The sequence below is a fragment of the Phaenicophaeus curvirostris genome, chromosome 2, assembly GCF_032191515.1.
Source record: "Phaenicophaeus curvirostris isolate KB17595 chromosome 2, BPBGC_Pcur_1.0, whole genome shotgun sequence".
NCBI classification, from domain to species: Eukaryota; Metazoa; Chordata; class Aves; order Cuculiformes; family Cuculidae; genus Phaenicophaeus; species Phaenicophaeus curvirostris.
The window spans coordinates 91618352-91631218 of NC_091393.1; the positions used below are offsets into that span (position 1 = coordinate 91618352).

Genomic DNA, 12867 nt, shown 5'->3' on the forward strand with positions numbered 1-12867 from the left:
GATAGTCGCAGAGTGGCTCATAAGTTCAAAGACACCAACAATTCCTATATAACACTGCTACTGTGTTTGGCTCTGTTGTTTGAACATGGTTATTCCAGCACCTAAGAGTTTTAAAGACATCTACTCTTCTCTGTTACTGGAAGCCTCTGAACCAGAAACCGAAAGAAAAAAAAAGTATTTAAAAAATTTTGAAAAAAATACAAAAATATCAAACTTACAGCTTCCTTCAGCATGTTATTGACAGCAAATACTCATTTCAAATTGAAACTTAGAGGTTTTCTACTCATATACACTCTGCCCTAGTAAAAACAGTACAAATTTGAAAAAACTACAACAGGAAAAAACAAGTTCTAAAGCATAGAAGTTAAAACAGCTCAAAGATCTTTTTACCTTTCAAAACTACAGGACAGGTAGAAAGACATCTCAAAGCTGAACAAAACCTCTTTCACTTCATCTGTTACCGTAGAAAAAACTCTGAAACAGTAGGATAAGTATGATCTATCTTGCTAACCCCCACACCTGTAAAGGCGTACATTTTTGCCTTCTGGACTTTGTAGATCAATTCACCAGGAGAAAGGACTGTGACAGAAACTGTATAGAAAGAACACAGATGGTCTCTGCTCGGAGGGTGAGGGGCAAGTGTAATTTAAAATCTCCTTAACTATTTGCCAGAAAGGTTTGTCTTCAATGCAAACACAAAGCCAATCAGACTGTTTTCTGTAGAAAGATGTTTATCTTTCTCTCTGTCTCTTACCTTATCAGACACATCTCCTTGTCCTATTCAGAATCCAGCAAGCCATAAAATTCCATCTGTAACAAAAAGAAAAATCCATTAATACCTCCTGATAACCTTAAAAAAAAAAGGCTAATAAGCAGCTCAAGAAAAAGTTAAACTTCTGCTGCCATTCCATTACGATCTACACCCCAGGCAAGTCACCCTCCAGTCTGTGGCAATCTGGGTAACCTGGACATACAAGAATTAAAATTGTAACACGTTCTATAAGAAATGTACTCTTCCTCCTTCAACAAGGATAACAGAGGTGGCCAAAGTCTACAGGTTACCCTGCCGAGTCATAAATAAGTCTCCAGCATCCTCTCATTAAATTAAATGAGCATCAAATTACAAAATGTGAATGGCTGTGAAATGAGACCAGTGGAAACGGTTAGAAGTAATCACAGCAGTGTTATGCATAGCAGAGACAACTTTCCATCAGTGTATCAAACCTGGGCATGTAGCACTTTATCTCCAGGCCAAGAAACAATCAACATGCAGCCTTTCTTAAATACAGTAAAACACGCAAGAAATGGATGGAAGAAAGGTCTCAAGCACAAGTTTAAATGACACCTACCCTGAACAAGTACATTTAATTTCTTAATACCTTAACAAAGCAACCTTTCAATGCAACAAGAGATGATTTTATTATATAGGTAAACATGACGTAGTCCGGTATACCTGGGGTCAGGTGCATGGTACTCTTTCCTCTAACAAACAGAAATGCTACCTTGGAATTGTTAATAAAATTTACAGTCATGACAAACTCAGGCTTGAACAAACACTTTTCCATGGTACTACTAAGAAAAGGAAACATGACCTGCAATCCAGCCAGTCCATGAGTCACTAGGGCAGAAGAGAAAACCCCCACCTAGCAACTTTGAAAAGCTTGAGTCTGCCTAGAGTGAGAAATAAGAATCAAGGATCTAAAAAATCAAACAGAACAACCCCTCCACACACCCTTTTAGCCTTTTCAACATCCTGTCCACAAGCCAGGCTGAAATAGGCCAGAACTGCACAAAACTGAGATCACACACTATATGAGAGAATACTACTTAAACAAACAAACAAAAAACACCGCACAATAAACCAAGAAACCCAAAAACACGCACACAACACCCCCAACAGCAAAACAATCCTTAGTTTTTCAATCCATTTATCTGAAGGACAGCAATGGAAGGATTTGAAGCCAACAGTTTTAATGTAGTGATGCTACAAAGGGTATTCCCACAACTGAAATACAAAACTTGGATGCAAAGAAAACATTAGGTTTCAGGGATCTGACATCCCAAATTTGCACCCTTGCTTTGTTTTTCTTGGACAACAAGTAGCCACAGTGCCAGGCCCCAGCAGGAACTGCAGGTGCTCAGTGCCACAGAAAGGTGATCTCCTTGACCACACTGCTTCCCCACCAGCAAAGCACATGGGTTCCCAGCCAGGAGGGCTGCCTGGGAGCCACAGTCCAAATTGTCTGTGCTGGGATACTTCTCTCTTCCCCTTCAAAGGGTACATTAGTATACACTTGAAATGCTAAAAACAAACCTTTCATCCAGTGGATACTATTTTATCATTTACTGATCACAGAACGGTTTGATTTCAATGGGACTTTTAAAGGCCATCTAATCCAATACCCCGCAGTGAGCACAGGCATCTTCATCTAGCTGAGGTTTCTTGGAGCCAACCTGACTTTGAATGTTTCCAGAGATAGGACTTCCACCACCTAACTGGGCAACCTGTTCCAGCATTTCACCACTTGTATTGTAAAAAATCAAAACCATCTTTCTCATAGCTAGTTTGAATCTAATCTTTTAGTTTGAAACTAGTATTCCTTGTCCTGTCACAACAGGCCCTGCTGAAAAGTTTGTCCCAAACTTTTTTATAAGCCCCCTTTAAGTACCAAAAGGCTGTGATAAGGCCTTCCTGGAGCCTTCTCTTCTCCTGGCAGAACCCCAATTCTCTCAGCCTTTCTTTACAGGAAAGGTATTCCATGCCTCTGATCATTTCTGTGGTCACTGCCTGGACCTGCTCCAACAGGTCCGTGTCTTTGCTGAGTGGAGGGCTCCAGAACTGAACACAAGTACTCCACATGGGGGTCTCACAAGAGCGGAGTAAAGGGGCAGAACCACCTGCCTCAATCTGCCGGCCACACTTCTTTTCACGAAGCCCAGGATATGGTTGGCTTTCTGGGCTGCAAGAGCACACTGCTGACTCATGTCCAGCTTTTTATACACCAGATACCCCCAAGTTCTTCCAGGCAGGGCTGCTCTTAATTCCTTTATCCCCTAGCCTGTATTGATACTGGGAGTTGCCCTGATCCAGGTGCAGGACCTTGCACTCCGCTATCATTTATTTTTTGGCATTATCAGAATAATACAACATAATATTACCACTATGGGTTTTTTTAATTGATTCTTTCTTGATCTGTTTTTTTGGGGTTTTTTTCTTCCTATGAGGAAAGCATCTTTTGTCCATGTGACAAAGAATTAAATATAAGAGAGCCACTAACCAAGAGCTCACTTAAGTATCCCTAGCCTCCTATTCTCCTGCCAACCCAGTAAAATTCCTCAGAACACAACCTCTTCCTGGCTATTTTCAGAGACTGCAGCAATCATACAAGAACAATGGGGAAGTTTGTTTTACTCTAAGAGTAAATGCTTTGCAGCTTCCAATGTAAATATTTTAATTAATGGATTTTTTTTTAACTCTCTACTGCCCTACTGGTGTTCATGCTCCCACAAAGCTACCATGGCACAAGCAGCATTCACCTTCTATAACAGAGAGAAATACAACACAGAAAAAGATGTGTTGACTTCAGAAAAGGCACCCTCATAAGCAAACCAAAGCTCACTGAACATTTGCTGGGGAGTGCGGTATCTAAGGTGAAAAGAATTTTAAAAAAAGCTCATTTCCTGCATCAGACTAAGGGTTTATGTTGGTTCCCGTCATGACAGTAGCCCTATTTTAATAGCCAGCTTGTAGAAAACCACAACCTAATCTGTTTCCAAAACAACACTGCACCCAACAACCAGGCTATAAGGAAAAAGGAATTACTATCTCTTTGCCCCAGCCGTCAATACAGTGGCTTCTAACCACCCTATCACTCAGCTTCTGTTCCACAGAAATGCTTAAACCTTCTCTTAATGATTCATAAACCAAGAGTTGCAGACTCTGTCAGTACGACAGAACTCCGATTCACTCTCTCTGGGCAGGAATAGTTTGGCACTACACAAGGTGGCTGGACAGAGATACCAAGCCATCCCACACATGCCCCTCTGGTGGTTCCTGGACGCAGCAGCACAACCCAGGGAGCTCTGCCACACTGAATGGTGTCTGACCCCATGGAAACCATCTCCTGCCTCTGCCCCGAATGGTGCCTGTCCCCACAGAAATCATCCTCTGCCCCCAGATAAGAGGCCAGAGTTTGGATGTGATGTCATTAGCAGATGGCTGTCACTCAAGATTTTTTAATTTTCTTTTTCAACAAAGTGAGACACAGAGGGTGCTAATCCTTCTGTTCCAAAGCCTGACTTGAACATGAATGTAGACCTATCTGAGCTGGAAAGCTCAACCCTATAGTATGTTTCTGAGGAATTGCACAGTACTGCACCAACCAGTTCAGGCTGAATCAGTCCCACATGGTAGCGTTTCCCTTCCTCTGTTTTTATCTGAATGAGAGGTTTTGTTCCTCTTGTACTGAACCTTACTACATCCAGTGACTTAACAATATGGTTCCAGAAGTTCAACAAGTAGCTCCATAGGAATTCCCTGCAACTGTCAGCAATACACATGCTGCCCTAGATAAAATCTTCACCACATCTTTCCAAAAAAATACTGCATTGGTACCCTTCGACCACCTCATGCAAGTTGCTGGTTATGTGCTTGTAAGATTTCCCAGACTATCATTCTCACAACCACCATTCACCATCAGCAGGTCCACCTCCTCCAGGCCACCACAGTGGTGGCACACTGGTGGTAGCATTCTGCTCATTGCATCCGGCTGGGTGGCATCAAGCATTGGCAAGTATGGAGGATGGGAAGAGCCCAGTGGGCCTCTTTCCCACAGAGGCTACGAACTGAAGAAGTAAGACCTCCTGATTGCAGTTCATGGAGAAAAAAAAATCTTTCATAGTTCTAAATTGGTAAACGCTGACTATCATCAGGATGGGGTTGAGGGAATAAAGAATGCCTGGTTGTTAATGTAATGAAATCCTCTGATTTGGTAGCAGCAGGCAGTATCAGGAACAACAAGGCAATTGCTGTTTCTGCACAGGCAGTCTGAGGATGGTGCTCACACAGAAGGAAGCAGATGCAAGCAGACACATCACCCCTCATGGTGTGTACCCACCTCCGTACGTGTCTCCTGTGAAGGGTAAACAGAGACCAAAGGGCAACAACAGCGAAGTCCCCTTGCAGCATGGCTATTCTGAAACATGTGTTTGCAAAACCTTTCCTGTCCCTGCTAGTGCCATAAAGTGAAACTAAATCTCCTGAACCTGCATTTGAGTGCTACCAACCACTGCTGTGATTGTAGATGCCTGCACTATTTCAGCATTAACTTCCACGCAGGGAAAAACTTCTTTTAAAAAAAATAAAACCAAACATTTGTTTCACCATATTCCCCCATCACATTTCCTGGCCATAAACAGAATATTAAAACACAGAGTAAGAATGAAATAAATCAGTATCTCTGCTCAAAATAAAGCTCTCACAAAACAAATTCCTACCTTTTTTCACTAATGACCCCAGTGAGGAAGCAGATTTTGCATCAAGACCTTAATACACAGACTCTGGACAGAGATCTCTTAGCAAGTGAGTGACCTACGTCTTATGCCAGTCTTTCCATCTTCCTCTCTGACCTCTTCTGGGGAGCCACTGCACTTTGCTTTTTCGTGTGCCTATTTCATCAGCCATGTGAAACACACACAACCTTACTGGACTCTGTTGTTCTGTCATCAGGGCAATAAGTAGAAAGGCTCCCCAAAGGAGCAGCACATTCGCAAGTTTCCCATGCCCACAGGATGGAAAAGAGAGTCAGGAGAGAACAGATGAATGTTAATCTCTCATCTTTGCCTCCAGCAACAGTTTGTACTCTCCCACGCAGAGAAAAGGGAGGCTGTACATTCTGCAGAGGCCAAAGTGTCTGGAAAAACGTAGAGAGAACACTAATAGCAAATGTTCTTCTCTATCGATTCTCTTAGCATAAGGAAAGTGAAAGTCAGGCACTGAGTTGCTGGTGGAAGATGAGACCATAAGGTCTTTAAGGGGCTGCTTTTATGCAGATTATAGAGCTGGACTGCTCTGGATTGTATCAGTTAAATGTATTCACTACCTAAAATATTCTGCTCGTACACTGCTTTTACTGTACAACTTCGCACGGGGATTACTTTTATTTGCAGATTACATTTTGTCTGATGACAGGAACAGACGAAAAGGACCCAAGATCACACTCCATTCTGGATGCTAATTCACAAATGCAGGACTCCTCTGTAGCCTACATGACTCCAAACACCTACTTCCTATCCATGAGCAGGTAGCCAATAAGCACATGAAATACTGAGCTTGTTGCAGTCACCACCACACACTTCCAACTGATTTGTGTCTCAAAGGTATCTGTCAGCAAGCAGAACTGTACATGTGCCAAACGAGAGGATGGGGGAGAAGTTCTAAGCAGGAAACAGTCTTAGATTAGCACAGCTCATTCAAGTGTAGTGCTATGGTCAGATTTGGTTTTGATTTGCAAACCTTGATGTCATTGGTTAAGAAGACATTTTAAGTTTTGTTAAAAAAAGAAAAAAAAAAAAGCCAGAAAGCTAAAATAATCACACAAATAAAGTTACCCTGGCAGCAGTCAGTACCTTTAAAACCCCTGTAAGATGCAACTTTCTCAGCTCCTCTTTTACAGCATCTTGCTTCTTGCTTTCCTGTCTCCTCATCCAGCTGAAGGCAGTCAATCAGATGGGCAACTCCCAGGTCTCCTGCAAAAAGATGCAGTAGAGGGAGCAAGGAGAGCATCTCCCTGCTGCGGGGGCCTAAGGCAATACCAGCCCCCTCCAATCTCCTCAACACCCACAAATCCTTGCTGCGAGAGAAGCACTTTGTTGAGACACCTTACAAATAAGCGTCCAAGTCCAACTCCAACCTGGCTCCGAGGAAACCTTAAATGGCACCCCTGCCAGCTAGCAAACGACTTCCAGCTCTCAGCATTAATTCCAAAATTAACAGACCAGGAGTCATCACATTGCCTGAAGACAGCAGATTCTACCCCCAAACACATGCACCAGCAATTGCAGCAATGGTTTTGATTATGCCAATATCTGCCCAGCAGAAACCACTCCAAAATGGTTCACTCGCTTACCCTAACTCATGACAAATCACAGTAGCAGAAACATAATGCAACTAGTAACTTGATCAAGGGCAAGGTGAAAGTTTTTCTTTTCCTTAAAAAGAAAACTTAAATGAAGATTGGGGGGCTTGGGGGGAGGGGGGTCCCCACTACTAAATGTTAGTATTTATTAATATTTGGGCTTCAACTCTAGATAAACAGACAAGAATCTCTCTGCCTGTGCACGTATTTAAGACTGTTTACACAAAGTCCAAAAGGATGTACTCTTTTTATAAATAATTTGATCCGACAACTACATTAGAAAAAAGCACAACTTGAGGCTACATAGAGAGGCAAAACACTTGGCTACTGATGTCTAAACAAGGGGGAGGGCAAAGACTAAACATCAGAGTCACTAAAACTCAGCAAATGGTTTATAGTTGAAAATAAGCAAATAATATAGTGCACATCCAACAAGCACCAAACTGCAACTCCTCCTAAACTTTTAAAGCCATGCTTGCCATCAGATCATTTTAAGTATTCAACAGAAGATTCTCCTAAATGTAAACCCTTTATCTGTTACTCATACCTGACCACACAGGCCATCCGGCAATGCCATACTCTCCCAATATGGTACACACAACACATTAGAAAGAACACTTGTGGAGTCACAGTGCCAGGTGGCACAGACTGCACAGGAACAAGTTGAGACTTCTCTCTCCAGGGAACAAGGAGAAAAGGTTCCCAAAAAGTGTAATGTCTGAACTCAAACCCTATGTTTCATTTTTCTTTGTCACATGCTTCCGTTATGTGCACATATATGGTTGTAGTTAGAAGTGTATGCAATGTGCTTAAGATCAATCACTTTGCATGCCAGCACAGTGGGGGAAACAGAAACCCTGAGCACAAGAAACACATTACCCCATAAAGAAACACTAAAAATTTGCTCTTCACTTTAGTCAAATGAATAAACTTGGTCTGTTTCCAGTTTTGTTTTCCAACTGAAAACCTGTGAACAGCAACAGAATACTATAATCAGTCTCAAAAGATAATCAAAGAGCTACTTGCTACCCAAAATTGAGTAGATGTCATAAACTGAGCAAATGAGACAGTTTTGGTGATGTTCTGCATTGTCTGCTGCAAGTCATAATGCCAGGTGGTATTCCTAACACACTGCACAAGGGCATGTATGAGTTTAAAAGGACAAGCAATCAAGAGGTCTGGATGCAGGAAGAAAGAATACTTACGTGTCTTTTAAAAAAGCAAATTTTGATGTAGCTAACTTTTGTGTTGGTATTGATGCTATATACACAGTATCTGAGATACATTATCAGTAAGGAGTATCTAACAATCAAATAAGAGTGCTGCACTTATAAGATGACTTATATTTCTGACCCAGAGGAGCAATGAAGACTGCAAGCATTTAACTTGAAATCATTGACCACATGCGGTAAGGCAGGCTTGCCAGGATGTGATCCTTAATTATGACTTCATCCTGCCCAGTTCCCTTCAAAAGGGATCAACTGAGACATCTTGCCCAAAGCAGCTCATACAGAGCTCAGCCCAACCAAAGAGGAGACCAGGGTGCCAAAAATAACAATAAAAAAGTTTCCCCCTCAAATAATGAGGTATCCCTTATAATTCAGCCCTATAAAACCAGATCTGTGAAGCTCTAAATGGAGTCACAGCAATATTTTATTACAGCATAAATCTTCCTTACACCCCAGTAAAGACGCCTAATAATTTAATATGCTATATATTTTTCTTTAATCTGGAACTTGTCAAAAATTGCCTGAAATAGGCCTCTCTTTTAAAGTCCATTTTCCATATAGGTATGAATTCCAAAATTTAACTGGTTCACATTCTTTCAATGGAAAAACATTTGCAAATGTTTACATGTAGACTAAGAAAGGTTGTGATTATCTCTCTTGGGTTTCTTAGATAGGTCAGTGGATATCCTATAAACGCGTTTGTATCACCCATGACATTCACTGAGCATCATTTTTCTGAAAGCAGCAGAACACATTGAAAAGGACTACACCAACAAGCATAAATTTCAGAAGAAAAAAGCGGGATTCCAGAGCCAGAACTTTCAGACCCCTTTTTTTGAACTTCTAGAAAGTTTCATAGTCCTTTTTTTGCTGAAATGGATTACTACACAAAAAGCTGAATTGCAACTGTCATTTATCACTATTTCAGCTGATAACATGAACAGACTTGATATAAACAAAATAATAGAAAGGAGAAGATATTTTAAAGGCGGGGAGGGAGAGAGGAGAAAGAAAAGATACTCCCAGTACATGTTATTATTGAAATTTGTCATTCCTATTCCCTCTCAGACAATCACATCTGTAATAAAACAAACAATTCTAAAGCAGTTACGATGTCTGTGTAAACCACCACTGCAAAAAGTTAAGAATAGAACCACATCAAGCACTAGGGAATATATACATTTTTCTTCATGAAACAGATATGACAAAAACAGCTACATAAATTTAAGATTGCTCAAAGGCTGAAAAAGAGAGCAATGTCATGATTTTCCTGCTGCTTCTGAGACAAGCACAGTTTACACCCTCCCTTCCTGCTGTCTCACTTCAATTTTCTTAACCCAAGAAACACAGGACTGGCAACGCAGCACTTAGATGCTGGTATCATCGGAGGAAGCCGAAACAACTCTGTTTTACATCACACCAAGCCTCTTTTACCGGCAATTTGATAAAACCTGCTCTGCCAGGAGTTAAAATAAAATGTGTACCGCCCTCTTATTTGTTATGCCTCTACCAGCATGCATGCTATTTTTCTCTTTACCATGTTCAGCCAAGGGTCACCAGGAGCATATGGAGAAGCTAATTCATGGTCCTGATACTGCAAAACCCCACTAGAAGGCCCCAGAAAGCATCTAAATCAACTATGCAGCAATTAAGACGCATTTGACTAGTTTGCTTATCACATGATTGCACTCCTTGGAGTGGAGTCTTGATACAGGCTTAAGTCAAGATAGTGAGTGTCACAACCATTTCACAGCTTGCTGTCAGATCTCTGAGACACTTTAAAAGAAGAAGAAAAAAAAAGTGGGGTGGTTGTTTCTTTTTTTTAAACTTCAAATATTTTACACTGGGGCAAGGCTTTAACAAAAGTGTTATTTTAAGTAACTGACTCACTTCCCCCCACCCCCCCCAAGATTAAACGATATCAACTAATTCCTAAAGAGACACGCAATCTAAAAGCAGTTCCCTGAAAAAAAGCTGAGTTGGTACCATCCAAGGAAGTTCTTAACCCTATTTTTTGACTAACATACAGCCAACCCCGTTGCTTCTGCCTTAGTGCCTAAGCTGAAACATTGGGAACTTTAGTTTCCCCTTTACTTCATTTACCAAACCACTAATTCTTCTGATCTCCAGAGTCCACTCAGGAGTGCTCAGGCTGGGGTGGCTGCAGGGGAATGGAGGCTGTCTTGCAGGGCTCATGTAGGCTTCCGAAAGGCTGGGGGAGGGTGCCCGTATTTTGCTCTTTCGGAGTCAAACACTGGGACTAACACTGGTAACAGGAAACTCCTTAGCTAACTATTTCTCCCAGCATTCTTAGGAAACAATCTGTCTGAAAAAAAGATCATTATTATTATTATTATTACAAAAACAAATCAAGAACCTACTTAGATAAGATGAATGCCCAGCCAGTTTCCCCACAGTTTTTAAGAACTGAGTTGGCTTTTCCAGCCAAGGAGGAAGTGAGGCCGGACTCTGAGAGCTGTTGGGCTGATGCTGATATGCAGAAACTCCATGGAGTTCAGTAAAATGATTCTGCACTTATTTATAGCTCTGATAACAAATATAAAATCTGGTTAAAATGGTTTTCGGGTATTGTAATTGTATTAGCCTTAAAAATTTACTTCTAGCCAGTTTCTGACTTTTGAATTGCTCAGATAAAGGAGGAACTTGTTTTCATTCCCATCTTTCTAAATTCACTTCCTCAGTCATCTCAGTTAGGTCAGTACATCTTCTACAATTAAAGCTTACTTTTGCTGTTCTACTCTTTTATTCTAAAAAAATCTGCAGCTTTATACATGAAATATAGACTAGAAATTGGTTTTAAACAAGTGGTATACAATAAATTTAAGTACTATAAATATCTATCTGACCTTACATTACCAAACCACTACTACTTCAAGCAACGATTTTTATTTAGTTAGCATTCTTCTTTAAAACACACACATATCCCGAAGAAAAACAAGGAAACATGAAATCTTCTCCCTAGAGTAGTATTTACTTGCTGAGAAAAGTTAATATTTTCCTTAACTGAAACATTTCTATAGCTGGGAAAACAATGCATAAAGAATAGGGTAAATTCACATGCTTGTACATCTATTAGTTAAAATATTTCTCCAAGGAAGTTTAACCAACAGTTACGTCTAGCTTGTACAGCCACATAAGGAGTGCTGTCCACAAAATACTACCAACAAAAATATTTGTATAAATGGCAGAGGAAAGACATGGTAATGTTTATCACACAGGTGGATCACCTCACCAGTCAGACTTGGAGATAATACAGCATTACAATTAACAGCACACATTTTTAATGATTACAGCCTTTGGTTAGATGCATACTCTAACAGCCATAAAAACTACTACTTGCAATGGTCTTCGTCCTGATTTTGAAATCAGGATACTCCAATTAAGTCATTAAAATCCTCCACATTCACTTCTACCCTCCCTGTCTTCAAATCAAAAAAACACCCTAACCCATTTTCAACACCTCTTCCCAGAAGTATACTTTCTAGGTTTTGATATACAGAAGCAGCTGGAACTTGCCCAGCTGATCGGTACAACTTTGATGACTCTGCTTTCAAAATAAAAGCCAGGAAATTAGTCATGGTAGAGTAGCATCTCTAGGGGACAGTTGGGTGGCCACCAGAAAGATGTGTGTGGAAGGATGTGTGCGAGAGAGGGTAAGATTGGTATCTACCACTTCCTCCCTTCTGCCAAAAAAAAGTTAGAAGAGGCAAGAGAGTCCTTCCTTGCTTACTGCAGGCTCAACCCTAAACACAAGAGAAAGCCAATGCTGCTATTCACGCACAACACAGAGAAGGGGCAAGACCAACAGATTTGGTGGGGAAACTCCAGAAAGCCAGAACCACAGTTTCACCAGTTTGGGCAAATGGTGATTTCTTGAAGTGTCTTGGAGAGCAGCTGTTAAAAAGACCTCAAACCTGTAAGCAATCAGACCTCCAGAAGGACAGTACTTTTCAGGCTCCAGGAGGTACATAGTACCTGTTTAGTTCAGGAAGGCCATCAGAACATTGGCACCCATAAAAAAAAACAGAAAACAGCTTAAAACATACAACCTCCTCCCTAAGGCAAACCCACAAAAAAGGCTCCTTCCCTGCCCCTGCAAGGAAAGGAGGGCATCACTATGACCTAAAATCACCGTAACAGGGGAAACTCACTAGGTGGAACAGGTGATTTCTTCAGGAGCTGGTCCATGGACCAACCACACCACAAAGACTACACAGTGAAATGTTAGTGTCTGACCAGACTCACCTCACACACAGCCAGCAAAAGGCAGTGTTTTTCCCCAAGAAATTTTAGAAGCTAAAGCAATCAGCAACTACCTGTTTGGCAAATCAGAGCACCTTTATTTTGGGTATGAACCAAAGCTACGTCAGAGCTGTTCAGCTCTAATCCAACAGTTTTTATCCATTACACAAAGTACATGCCAGCTGTTCGCAGTACTGGCTTGGTACACCTTGCAAGTTGCTATTGTAAGGGCAACACCA

General features: G+C 41.1%; 1 protein-coding gene across 5 annotated transcripts in view; it reads right to left on the reverse strand.

Annotated features, from left to right (window-relative positions):
- Nucleotides 1–12867, reverse strand: part of TRERF1 (transcriptional regulating factor 1) — a 104228-nt gene that overhangs the window by 73555 nt on the left and 17806 nt on the right. For all 5 annotated transcript variants that reach the window (XM_069852866.1, XM_069852864.1, XM_069852865.1 and 2 more), the window contains exon 2: nt 755–810. The gene's annotated coding sequence lies outside the window, so the exon portion shown is untranslated. The remainder of the gene's footprint in view (nt 1–754; nt 811–12867) is intronic.